This window comes from Hirundo rustica, chromosome 6 (genome assembly GCF_015227805.2).
Source record: "Hirundo rustica isolate bHirRus1 chromosome 6, bHirRus1.pri.v3, whole genome shotgun sequence".
NCBI classification, from domain to species: Eukaryota; Metazoa; Chordata; class Aves; order Passeriformes; family Hirundinidae; genus Hirundo; species Hirundo rustica.
In genome coordinates, this window is record NC_053455.1 from 47,163,803 (window position 1) to 47,177,994 (window position 14,192).

At 41.8% G+C, this 14,192-nt stretch overlaps 1 protein-coding gene across 1 annotated transcript in view; it reads left to right on the plus strand.

The window, feature by feature from the left end:
* Nucleotides 1-14,192, plus strand: part of BRSK2 (BR serine/threonine kinase 2) — a 311,906-nt gene that overhangs the window by 157,105 nt on the left and 140,609 nt on the right. The window lies entirely within an intron of this gene.

Genomic DNA, 14,192 nt, shown 5'->3' on the forward strand with positions numbered 1-14,192 from the left:
ACACGGGCAGGCACGATGCAGCACAGGCTGCAGTAAATGTATCATCCAAGCGCTCGCTGCCCTGTCGAGGGACGGGGCTGCTCAGTGCACACGCAGCCTTTTGCTTTGTCATGCCCTGACTTGCTAAACGCAGCCTGGGGAGCAGTGTTCCTTTTCCAGCTCCAGCTTGGGCCTGTCTGGGATCCTGGCTTTGGGGCAAAGCTACATATGTAATTTCACAGCTGAGGGAAAAGGGTTGGTTCTGTCCTTAACTGGTAAAAGCTTCACTGAGTTTCTTCAGTGGTGCTGCAGAAACCCTGCTGATGTGGAGACCTGTATCCCACAGTACTTCTAGCTTGCTCTAGCACAGATTGGCAGGAAAGATTTCAGGAAGCAGTGTGCTACAGGCAGCGTCTTGAGATTGAAATATGGTTCATTAATTTCCCTGAATTACATCTGGCTCACTGACAGGGAAATTAGGCCCAGAATACCAGAGTTGTTTATAAAGCAGTAAAGTTTCCTGAGCAGCCAGGTTCACTACTGGTGGCTGCATTTTCAGTACCAGTGGAAGTGTTTGGAGTTTATGATTTCAGAATATAAAGGTTAAAGAAAATCTTTCCTCTGATATGGTAAAAGCTCATCTGGAAGCTGAGGTGTCTCATGGGATATATTCAGAAGAGTCCTTTCTCCTTTTTACTGCCTCACCAGTTCTCTTCCACTCCTGCCTTTCAAAGAACAAACAATGACAAAAAACCTACTCTTTGGTGATCCATCAGACAAATCATTGGACAGACAGTGGTAGTAGAAGCAATGGGAGCGTAAAGGGTGAAGAATGAGAAGGGGACAGCTGGCCTTGGTCTAATTGCTTGAACATGCAGGCATCCTCACAGAAAGCCACAGATGTCCCAGGCCTGATGACTGGAGCCCAGAGCTCCATATGTGTGCTTTGTGTCAGTGTGCCTTTTGTTTCTTCTGAGTCCTCCCAGTGCTGGCCTTGAAGCAAGGGAGGTATTTCCAGGTCAGGGGAGGCAGGGGATGGGAAGAAAAGCAGTCCCACTGCTGTGGAGCTCAGTTGTATCACAGGCGCTGGGTTTTGGGGAGACCATCCATTGAGGATTGCAGGCTGATGAGCTCTGCTTCCAGAAAATTCTGCACACAATTCTCTGTGTTCTTAACCACAGAAGGTTTTGACTTGAGTGTCGGTTCTTCTTGGAACTGACAGGATAACTTACAGAATCGTACTTGTAAATAACTACTGCTTTGCATGGTCTGTTCATCATATCTTCCATCTTCCTGAGCTTCTAGTTCAGTGTAATGTTTATCTGTCTGCTACCTCATCCTACTTTAGAGTCCTTCGTTCCTTCTCCATTTTCTTTCAGTTCTTCTTTTGTCTCCTTTTAAGCCATTCATTCTTCATTCCCTTCCATTCTGTGACTTAGTCCTTTTTTCTGTTTTTCCCTCTTTTGCTACAGAAAGTTATGTAATAGCTATCATTGTTTGTTGCAAAAACTGCTGAAATGCAGCATGTCTGGTTAAGATGCCTGTTCTTCAAGGAAAAAGGTTTAGAAATTGGGCACAATTTAGAAAGTATCTGGGTAAGAAAACAGAGGTCATGTTTTCTAAGACTCAGGGGACTTTGTTTATTAAAGAGATGTCTAAGACATAGCTTAAACATGGTCTGTAAATGCTGATAAGGAGGATAGACATGCGATAACAGAGGATATTACAGTCTTGGGTATAAAAAGCTGATTGGAAACTAATAGTTGTAAGCTGTAGGTAGATTGCATGTAGAAATACTAGGCCTGTTTGACCACTGGATGAAGTTACTAATTGGAGCAAGCCACCCAAAGCCACTCACTCCAGTGAGTTTTTCTCCTGAAAGACAATTAAACTTCATCTTGCGCTGCAGTGTGTTTTTCTAAAAACCGAGATCCTAGTTCAGCTTCAGATGCTGGACTGGAAGCAGGAAGTAGTTGGTTTCCTGATCCGTGCTATGCATTAGCTCTGATTAGATCAATGCAACATCCTCTCTGGCCTGAAAATCCATGGAGCTGGGAATTTCAATCACACACTTGAAATCTGTGAGTAGTCCCATATCTCTGTCTGGGGCATAAAGAGATGCACTTGTGCAAGGTGTCTATAGAAGCAGAAATTTAGGCTCCCCCAAGTGAATTTAAAGAAGGTAATACTTAAGAACAGCAGCTTCTACTTGGAATACCTTATTTGCAGGCTTTTAAAAGAACAGACTGGGATATTGGGTGACCTAGCTGTCCTCAGCTGCTGACTGCAGGCTGGTCTACAGAAATCATTACTAGAATATCAGAACAGCATCAGGGAGAAGCTAAATCTGAGGCAGAAGGGGACTGAAGTTGGTTCAAGTTCAGCTTTTATCACAAGTGCAGTTTCCCTGACACAAACAAAGCCAAACTCACTAACACCAAACTTCAATTTTGCCAAATCAATATTTTTTCTAATGTATTCAATAGTGGCCTAATTGTTTTCCAGCCGCAGTATTTAAGAGTTTTGCTATTGATTACAGTGGAAATGGCATTAAGCTGTTGCTGAATCCCACTGAGTACCTCTACCACTGTGTACAAATGAACAAAGAGATGAGGCCATGGGATATCCTCAGTGAAATACATTTAAAAGATTCTAGGATATTGGCATACAAGATTTTGGAGGAGGTTATATTAAAAATAGCAAATTGGAGGGAAATTATTTCCATTTATTAAAAAGAAGTATCAAGAAAAAGAATCAGGTCCTGCTGATTAAGGAGCACAGTGCTAATTTGGTGACACTCATCTTTTATTCTTCTGATTGGCTGGCCTATTGCTGCGAGAAGAAAATAACCCAGAGGACTTTGTATTTGTGGCAAAAAAAAAAAAAAAAGGAAATTAAATCTCCTCAAAGCATGTACATGTTCGTATTTTCTCTTGCTGTTGAACATGCAGGTTTCGATGCATAAATGAGTATATTCACACTTACACACTTTCATCCTCATTGTGGTTTATCTTTAACCTGGAGCATTATCACATGCTTTCCAACTTTTAGCCCTGGAAGGGAGCAGATTAGAAGTGTGTGTGACATGCATAGGCACTGAACAAAATTCAGGAATGATTGGCACCCATCAAACACCAGGAGTGCACAAACGCTCGCTTAGCCCCTGCCTCTGTGACCCTTGTTCATATTCTAGTAGCAACCCAGTTAGCACAGCACAGCATCCTGTCTGCAAGTCTCTCTTCTGAGTTCAATGAGATAAAAATGCACCTTGCAATATGAAAAATACAGGCAAAATAAAAGGGGCTTTTTTTTCCTTTTTCCCTGGCTCCCTCCTGCTAGAGGGAGTTTGGGATTAGGGATCTGTTACTGAATGTATAATGCAGAGTGTTTTGTTTTAAACTAGAGCTGGTGGGGAGCATTGAAAGCCTGTTCACTTGTCATCTGTTTGAGCAGTTAAAGAAGTTGGGTAATTGTGTTTTCCTTCAGAGAATGACTCTCCACCTCCACTTTCCACCACACATACAAGGAACACAGTTTGAGGTATTCTTAAAGTAGGAAGTCAAATGGGAATCACGAGCACATGATGTACCTGTCAGAGGAACAAACGTGTCAAGTGTGCATAGTGCCTTTTGCTTTCTAAAGTTAGTATGATCAATTGAGGCATTTGGGCAAACTATTAAAATAATTGGCCTTTTTTCTTTCACCCTACTTTTGATTTGTATTACAGCAGTCTGGCTCAAACCTCTATTGGACCCAACATGTTCTACCCACGGCCTCATGTGTGCAGACACATAGACAGTCTGCCACCCTCGTGTGCTGGCTTGGCCATACAGCAATAAATGTCTCATGAGCCTAGACCAGAGTTAGCTGAACTCAAGGGGTTTTCACTTGATCATAACCATAACACCTAGATGGGAAGTAACTGCTCCTGGAGTTGAGACACCTAAATGTGCACAGCATCCAGTCCTCATCCACCTGTGAAGCTACTGTCAGTAATTAGCCGGTAAAATCCCAGCTTTGACTATTTCCACTGTAATTGCACTGTCCTTGCACTTGAGACTGACCATAGTTTAACTTTGTGTTGCTATCCCTGCTGAAGCTTCTGGGAATTCCCCTCTTCCATTTGCAAAGCTTAGTTTTATCAAAAGTGTAGATTGGCTGAAGCATTTTCTCTGAAATTACTTCATCTCAATGAACTCCTGTTACATCAAAATCTAGGTATCTTTTGAACTCTTCCTGTATTTGTGACAGGCTGTTGAGGAGTCCTCTTTGCTTTTGCCCCAGCAGACACCCTGAAAGTCCTGCCTGTTCAGGGACTCCCACTGCCTCTGAGCTCAACACTATCATGCCAAGATGTTGGAAGCCTTGAGACAGGCTCCAAGAGTCCACAGCTTTGGGGCAGACCCAGCAATCCCAGCTAGAAAGATGTGTCACTACACCACATGTGAGAGTAGTAGAAAGCACTGGGATCCTCAGCTGTTGTCAGGCTCAAGGCTCATTTTTTTTTGGGAAGGACGAGCAGTAGGAGTTACCCTGTAAGGTAAGGGGAACCCCAGGTGAAAAGACTTCTAACTCCATTTTACATTGGTTTGTATTTCACATTCCAGAATCTTGTCTGGAAGGCTTTTAATTATTTTTTTCTTCCCTCTTGGAAAGAGAACCAGTATGGCATCAGAACAGCTCTAGCAGTAATGGGACATAAATCCTTGAGTAGATTGACTGAGACTACAGCTGATTCAGGTATTTAACCCTGCATCCATCATGTAGAATAAACACGATAAATATCAGTAGACTGATCCATGCCAATCAAGGGGTGTAGTCCATTCCTGTATGTAGCAGGCAAACTATTTGAGTAAAGACTTTGTTGAAAGATTATCATAAATTTTTGCTGAAACAACTGGATAGTGCCTTGTACACCAGCACTACCTTTCTGCAAGAAGCATTTCTTAGCACTGCTTAGTGTATGAGTTTCCCAGCTCAAAAAAAAAAAAAAAAAAAAAAAAAAAGGTCACTTAATGCATATTTAACTGGTACAACTGAGAGCCAAGGACTGGCATTGCACTGTCATTTAGGGGATACGGGCTCTTCCTGTTTGTTTTGTGTGCTTCTATCCAACATGAACATTTTGCTGATCATTTGTTAAGTATAAACCAGGCCTCAGTCTATTCCCTGCAGTTTGTGCTATTAAATAGTTGGCACAAATTTAGGAAAAATCTGGGAAGGCTCAATCCCAGTGCAATTAACTGTTAGTTCCAGAGCTGTCAGATGGAGCTTGGTGCACTGTGCTGTGGGTTTGCTCTGCTGCTGTTTGAGTGTGTTGATCTCAGTAGTGCAGAGTTTTTAGGTATTTGAGCATTTCCTCTTTTACCAGGTGCTATTTTTGAACTTGCTGCCTTGCCTTCTGGCACCCTGAGATGCTGTATCCACAGCTAGCATGGATTTAACACACTGGTCTGTTCATGAAGAGAACTCCTGTAGCAATAAACCATTGCTTGCCTTCCCCTGCTGTGGATGAGCACCACACAGAAGAGACTTACGAGTTTTAGTTCAAAATGGTGTTTCATGTCCAACTCCAAGAGAATTTTCCAGGTGTGCCAATACTGAGAGAGCCCAAGCCAAGCTACCACACAGTGTCAAAAATTGCAGTCATAGCATGGTTGATTTTTTTCTAATGTGGGAGCAGAAATCGCTGCTTTGTCAGAACACCTGGTATTCTTGACTCCTGTGGTGTAATGGAACATATTGTGCTCAGCTGCATGGGGAGGCAGCAGCAAAGGCTTTGTGTTGTGTGAGGGATAATGGAGATTTTACCTTAATTCTCAACAAACCATAGGGAAGGTATGATTGAGTTTAATCTTGAACTTGTGCATCTCTTGCAGTCTCTCAGCATGCAGCAATTGCTCGATAACATCTCTTTCAGGACATCATACATTGTCCCTGGTGGAAACAGGGACTTTTAAAAGTGGCAAGAAATTCCAAGGTCCAGGCTGGCTTTTTCAAGATTTCTTGGTGAAAACTCAATCAGGAACCAAAATCATTACCTTCTTTGGAAATTTGGAACTGGTGCTCCAGATTGTGCGAAAACGAACACATTCAAAGTCTGGTTTTAGAACATTTTGGTAAGGCAGGGGTGAATACCTGTCAACACTCAAGAAGAAGGATCTGGCCTACAAAACAGGATCACTTGTTCCTGTTCCTGGCATATATACCACAGACACAAACATTCTTATACTGCAGCTTTCCCAAGTTCCTCCTCTTCTGTACATTGAGTAGGAAACTTGTGAGGAGATGTCACTGGTGCAAGGTGTAACACAACAGAGTGCAGCTCTGTAGTTTTTTCCTACCTTTGGGTTTCCTGTTGGTCCAAGAGATGAACATTCTTTATCATCTGTATGTTTCAAATGCAGGCATAGCTGCAGGAAATAAATAATAGCACTATGTATAAACTGTGTTTCATCTCAAGTCCGTTAATAAGGAACTGGGCTGTGCATTTTAGCATATTCCTCCAGTTCCTAATAGCTTTTTGTACCCTTCTGTACAGCTCTATGTATCAGCAGTAACCAAGGCTAGAAGATCTAAAATGGAGTCACCAGAATATGCAAAAAACATTATAACAAATGTATCAGGCCATGGGGATTTTGTTACTAGTTTTCTTCATTGTACCTGAAACAGATTTCAACAGTCATGATACAAACATATAGTGGTTTTATAGGAATTCCTGAAGTATTCTAGAAGTCTGGTTACGCTGTCAGATATCTGTCACCATGGATCCTTGTAATAGACTGGAATTTACTGTTGCTCTGTGGTCAAAAATCTAGATCTGTGTGTGTAGATAGTCCAGCAGAAAGAACTTTCTGTCAATAGAGGGAAATTTCCTCCATCTGTAAAATACTTTAACATAAAGTTCTTGTTTTGAGAACTCTTTAGTTCTTTTTCCTTCGTATATTTCCTTCCTAATACCCTGAAATAAATCCCCTCAGTCTAATGTTCTTATCTCTTTTCTTTGATCAATTTCCTCTCTTCACTTCTGCTCCCTCAGCTGCCCCCGAATTTCTTTCCTAAATCCCTTCTGTCCTTTGCTAACCTCCTGTTGTCCCTCACCATCCACTGCAGCACTTCCAAAGGAAAGACACATGCAGTAAGAGAGTACATATTATCCTCTAGGTATTATGGGTTCATTTTATCCTCATTTCAACCTCTTAAATCAATCCCTGATTTATCAAATCCAGAAAATAAAAACATTTACTTAAGAACAAGTGGTCATTGGACACAGAGCAGTGTGGCACCCAGCTGTTCTCACAGTCATTTGGGGTCGTGTTTTCACTTCCTTTTCCTCTAGGAGCGTAAGCTGTGAGTTTAGAAGCCACAGAGGAACTTGGACTAGGAAGTAGTCTTGGTGAGATACATCAGAGTACCAACCCCCTTCTGGGCAGCAGTGCAGTCAAACTGGAGATTTGGTTGCTCTGTAGTACCAGAATATCCCCAGTATAACAAGACAAGGTACCTGGGCCCTGCTCAGTAGACTATCAGAATAAAAAGCTCTGTTTCACAGGGACTGACATGGAAATCCAGCAACTGGTAGAAACAGATCTAAATACTGCCTATAACAGTAAACAAAACAAAACTAAACTAAACTAAAACAAAACACAGCAAAACAAAAACCCCTCAGAGATCTGTTAATATAAAAGCCTTCATTTCTGAAGAGAAATGGTGTCCTTGCCTTCCTGCATGGCTGTGCAAGGCTGATATTGGTGAGATCTTTTAGGGAAAAGCACCAGTTACCAGTGCCCAAGGATTTGGGATCTGCTTCATGCTGGGCAGCATCCACTTGCTGCTGGTGCACTGAGGGGGTGTGTATTTCATTTCGCCATCCTGCTAACTGACCTGGTTTTTTGGCAGGCACCAATGATTTAGTGTTTCTCTGCATTTGTTTGGCTGCAGACGCATCTCAGTACAGACTGAGCCAGGGTTCAGACTCTCAAATGTCAAGTCTGGGGCTGATGACATACTGCCTCAGGAAGAGAGGAGATATTAAGGATGAAGAAATCTAAGGCAGACAGATTGTTAGTGTGCAGGAATGAAATATTGGACAAATGTGCAGAATCATAGAAACAAGGATTGGAAGGGACCTCTGAGGGCTTGCATAGTGCATCCTTCCACTCAAACAAGGACTGCTGTTGCCATGGGTGAGCTATATCTTTGTCTATCTTGGTTCTGAAAACCTTAAGGGACTGAGATTCATCAGCTTCCCTGGACAGCCTGTTTCAGTGCTGCATTACACTCCTAGTGGTTTAATTCATCCCTAATATCTACCCTGAACCCCAGTGCAGATGTGAGGAGAGAGACTGACCAGCTATCATGGCTGTTGTTTTCCATAATAAATAAACTTGTGTCAATTATCAAATAAAGATTTTGAGCAATTTAAAAAAAATCTATAGGAGCTGAAAGAAGTACTTGGGAACTGTGGAGACGGTACTGTATGTTGCAGCCTTATGGTAGAAACAACTGATCAGTGAAGTTAGAAGTCATGCCACAAAAATTTAGTATGTAGAGGGTCAGCAAAATCAAAACTGATGTGTAAAACTGAGAATCAACAGGCCAGCATACAAAGAGTGGGAGTCTCAACAGCTGAAAATAAACATAGCAGGAAGTGGGTTTAGGACTGGATCAAAGGCTGCTTTTCTGAGGGGATGCTGAGGCTTAAGCAGCCTGAAGGAACTCATGGTAATGATCACATTTCATTTTGGTTTGAGTACCAACAAGAGAGCAACCACATTAGCAGGCAATGGAGGAATACTATCTTAGAGCCTGCCTGGAGCCTTGAGAGGTAACACTGGAAGTAAGGTCACAAGTGCACTGGACTGGATTAAAGGACATGACAACAGAATTTCTGTGATTTAAGTGTTAGATACAAATCAAGTTCTAGATATAAACAAGTTCTGTAGGTATAGTTTGAGGAACAACTAGCAGATGATAGATGAAATAATTAACATATTGACGTACCTTCCCTGCACTTCTGAGAGGTCTTAGCTATTTCTGACTCTTTCATTTCTCACTCTCTCAAATTGCTGGTTCTCACAGAGGCTTGACCTCCTTCGTCTATCATCCCTCCAGCTGTCCCTTTCATTACAGTTTCTATTTATCTTCCACTTATTTTCCAGGTGCAGATCATTAGAAATGCTTGGTTCCTCTCCCCTTATTTTTCCACTTTTTTTGAACAGCAATACCATTCGTACAATTCCTAATTTCTTCCTTGCTATAACTATTTGCCTCTACTGCAGATATAAATTTCTTCTCCTGTTTTGATTCTGAGTTCTCTATGTACCACTCCTTAGATTACCCCACAGACATCCTTCTTTAAAGCTATAACCCCCTCTGGTAATTCTGTATAGTGGTTTCACTTTCACTAAATTTTGTTAGCCAAATTTAGTGTAATGGTCTTAGTGCTTATTTTCTTTTTGTGGAAGAAGATCAGAAGCAAAGCAGTCTTAAGCTTAAAAATAAAAAAAAAAAAAAATAGTTTTATTAACACACTAAAAAGAATGGAAAAGAAAAGTTGGGGGGAAAAAACCAAAATGAAACTTTAGAACACTCTTCCCTTCCTTTAACAAACTGTTAACTTTCTTACAAACAACACAGAGAAACACAATCTCTGCTTTTCAGTCAGTTTCACTATTTAAACATAACCTTTTATCACTTTGGGAGAGGAGTCTCTCTAGAATCTTATGGAGACATCCGCCACAAGACAGAAACAGTCTTGTGGCTCCCAATGTCACAAATCTGCAATTGCCTGGAGTTTTTTGCAGGTGGTGTTCCACCCATTAACAGCCTTTTCCTTGGCTACTTACGGGCCTCTCAGTGTATTTGGCGTACTGTTTAAGCTTGCTTCCTCTAGTACAAAATAAGGATTCTCTTCTTCTATCTCTAAAATTGTCTCTGTCTTAAAAGAAATAGAGACTTCCTTTTACCTTAGGAGCCGAGGGCCTCAAATCACTTTCTCTCTAAAATCGTCTTCGTCTCAAAGGCCGAGACATCCTTTTATCCTAGGAGTGAGGGGCTTTAAGATTCCCACTTAAATCTCAATTATATCAATCCCCAACTTTGATTAGAACCAGCATTTCCCTGAACAACATTGAGAAGTTACAAGAAACAGTCCATTTCTCCATAGTTTACCCCAGAGAAGTCCAGTTAAAAATATCCATTTCCTCAATCCCTCCTTACAATAATCTTTATCATTTCTCTCACTCTTCTCTCTCTCTCTCGTGCATCTCAGATCATCAGCCCGGTTTCCTCCCTCCACTCTTTTCCTCTCCTCTGGAATCACCGGAGGAGGGGAGAGGAGAGCTCTGCGCACCCCTCAGTGACAATGGGGGCGGCCTCGGCCCAGCCGGGCCCACAGCTCTTATCAGGGGCTGGCAGAGATCCCTCCCTGCTCCGGGGCTGCGGGGAGGTTTTTAAAGTAGTTAGTATTAAGCTGAAACTTCTCCTCCCCTGCCAGGAGCCGACAGAGTCTGGCTAGGCCTTGGGCCAGCTCCCCGCACAAAAAGGGGGGGGAAGAAGCAGTAGGCTCGACTCGATGTTACCTGTTCAGCTGGCCAGGTGGAAAAGGGCTGACTTGAACAAAATCAGGGGTTACATGTGTACTTCCCAAAGTCCTATTTAACATTCTCAGTGGTCAAAACCAATGCCAGTATCCCAAACTGGCTTCCAATAGGTCCTTGTCCTTTCTAAAACAATTTCTAAGGTCTTGACAGGGTAACAGTCAACATTCCTTCCTAACTAAAAACGAAATTGTGCTAAACCATGACATTTTGTATCTTCAGGCCTTTAGCTGTGAGATACTAACAGTCATATGTGCCTTAGAAGCTTTCATTCATCTTTTTTTCAAAAGCTTTTTAAACTAAGAGAAAGCTAGGGGTTGTGTGCATCCTTAACCTGAAATAAGATGCCATAATCCTGCCATCATTGTCTAATAATCTGATACCCACTCTCTGACCTTCAGGAGGGCAGAATTTAACACAGCCTGATTTAAATAAGGTGCTGTAAATAGCCAGTCAGAATCAACTGGTCCTTTATTTGCATATGCAGGTATGGTTTTTCAAAGCTACAATGTCTCAGCCAAGGTATATCAGCATTTCAGACATTATTTTTATAGTCAGGAGTACAAATGCCTAGACCTGCAGCACACATTGTAATCGGAGATTTGGGACAACCAAGCAGAATTAAAGAATTCAGGGCATAGCAAAAAGGTTATGTCTTGATAGATTTAATACATATACAGGTGTTTAGATAATCTAAGCTTAAAGCCTATACTTAATCCTTATAAAAATTGTGAAAGTTTTTCAGGATTTTATAGGCCAGGCATGTTCCTGAGAATATGTTTCAATGAATTAGTTTTCATTATGAGACTCAGGAAGCTAATGAAATACTTGAAAGATGAGAATTGCTCCTGGATGCATCAGAATGTATTTGGTGGGAATGTTTTAATGGATTTAGTAGACAACACATGACAGGTATTTATTGCCCGGTGAACAAGTGGCATATGACGTAATTCTGCTATTCATCATGGAAATAATTTCCATTAATTTTCAATCAAGACTTCCGTGGCTCAGAATGCACATAGAGCATGCTAGTCTAATCTCAGAGTTATCATAAGAGGATTCTGCTCCTGTTGGATTCAGCAGAACTGCAGCTAATTTCTGCAGAAGTTCTTTTTATGCTGTGTCATCGCTGAGATAGAGCTCAGAGGCTCCCTGATCCTCTTGCTGTGATAAATAATTTTTACTCACCCACGGGCATTTTCACTCCACCCATTTTATACATTTTCCAAGCCATAGCCTCCTTCCTCTCAAACAGACGATTTGATTTTAGTGTTTTCCTGAGGATGGGAGGGATTTCCATGCATGCAGAACAACTGTTAAACTGAATCCTCATTATAGTAACATCAAGTGGCTGGTTTAAACTGCTGGCCACCCATCTGAGTCATTATGCTAAATGTTCTTTGCTCCTGGGCACCTCCCTCTCAGTGCATGCCACAGTGATGTGAGAAGGAACACAGAGGTTCCTGTGGGATCTTGACGTCTTGCCCAAAGCACCAAAGGCCATGGGCTGCATCGCTTTGTAAATTAATCTCCTCCCATAGACTTGAACTCACCCGATGGGTCTGCTGGTACAGCGCAGTCACAAAAATACATGGATGAGAGAACTGGAGTAGAAGTGGAGTAAGTTGTAATCAGTTGTTTGTAAACGTGTACGTATACTTTAGAAATTTTGCCTTTGAAAAAACAGTCTGCATGTAGCATGGACTATAAATGGATTCCTAAAGTATACTGCAGCATAAAACATACACAGTGTATTATATCTGATGGTACCTGTATGGCTTCAGTTCCCATGGAGGATGTGTGGCAGCTTCATGAAAGCCAGCTTTGGAGGCAGCAAAGGCCACAGTATTGTATCAGAGGCGCTGCTGTCCTTCAGCCATTCACACCTAAGGTGGCATGTTTTTCCCTATTTGTGTAGTAATTTGCCTTTCATCCCTCCTTCCTGTTGCACACTCCCTGGTAAGTCTGGCACTTGCTTTGGGATGTGTGCTGACCATCTGCTATGAGGTATGTGTAAATATGTGCATACAATGCTTTCAGCAGGGCTGGCTTCTTTCGGGCCTTGTTAAGTACAGAATCTAAAAGGACGCTGCACAAGTACAGACCCATCAGCTCCTCAAGGTATTAGGCTGCAGTCTTAGTGGATTCCCAGCACTTTCAGGGAACTAGCTCCACAGAATAGGTTAGCTGAAAAGTATATCTAGCCTAAAAGTTAAGTAGGAAACCCAAGAGAAAACAGACTTTGTGGCAGCTGTTTTTCTCCCCTCGACTGCTCTGTTCTCACTTGGTACTGTAACTCTCTGTTGCCCTCAATTAACCAGGTCTTGATACCTGCCCAACTTTGCAAAATCAACCACTTAATCACAGACAAAGGCTGGACTTTCTACTTCCTGGAACAGTTCAGCCTCTGAACCTTTGGTTCTGTGTGTCTTTCTCTTCACCTGCTTTTGCATTTCCCCAGCTCTGCAATCAAACTTGTTTTAAATATCTGCAAGCTTAGTGTATTTCAGTTCTATATTATTCCTTATAATGACGAATTAGCATGAGTGGAAAATGGGGCCAGTTTTCTGGTTTCATATTAGGAGTCCTGGGCTGCAACATTATAAACTGTTACTTTAGAAAACCTGGAGCTGCTGGTGGGGGGGAGACCATGAAGGTTTCACCTTTGAAGTAGGCTGAGACTACTTTTCGCCTTGATTTTGGAGAGCAAGATTCTGGGCAAGTAAAAATGGCTTTGTTACAGTATTCATATATCCATAAGAAACGGAAGAGTCTGCTCCCTGTCTCACCTTGTGCTCTGCTTCTAGTTTCATAACATATCTGAAGCTCATTTCCATTATTTTCCTTTTCATTCACCTTTTGCTACAAGTTGAACAAATGATATACTTAACTGACAGATTGTTTCAACCTTTTCTGCTGGCCTTACCTTTTTTTTTTTTTTTTTTTTTTTTTTTTTTTTTTTTTTTTTTGTGCAAATAACAGATCAGACTTTCCAAGTAGTTCTTCATGTCACAACAGTGTCAGAAATGCGGTGAGTGCTAATTGGACTACCAGAAGCCTTTTTTTCCTGTTTGGGCTTCATATGGCAATCCCATCTCAGCTAAGACACCCGGTGGTGTGGAAAACTATTCTCTTTCAAGGTTTCATCAGCATTCATTTTTCTGTAGTGAATTTTCTTTAGTTTGTGGCTTTCCCTCCTCACTTGCTAACCTGTGACCAGTCCCTTCTTCCATTCTGTTGTATCCCAGGGCTCTGTTTCTGCAGCGTTAAGCACCTTGGGAAATCTCTGTAGATGTTTTCTGTCAAAGCCACTCGACAGCGGAATAACTGCAGGTTGCATAACTCACAGTCTGGCCCGATGTGTCTTTTCATAGGAAAACAAGACAAAGCAGATGCCAGAAACAGCTCATAGTTTTATGATCTGCAGAGCTTCCTGCTGTCTACAGCCACACTTTATGTTACTGTATGACAGTGCTCTCTGTTTCAGAGGAGTCCTGAGCTTGAGCTGGAGGAGAGGTGTGCTAGGAGATAGCAGCCCTGAAATTTGGGACATCTCAAAGCTTCTGCTTCTTTTGTACCTTCTGTCTTTTTACATGTCATGGTTCTGAGATG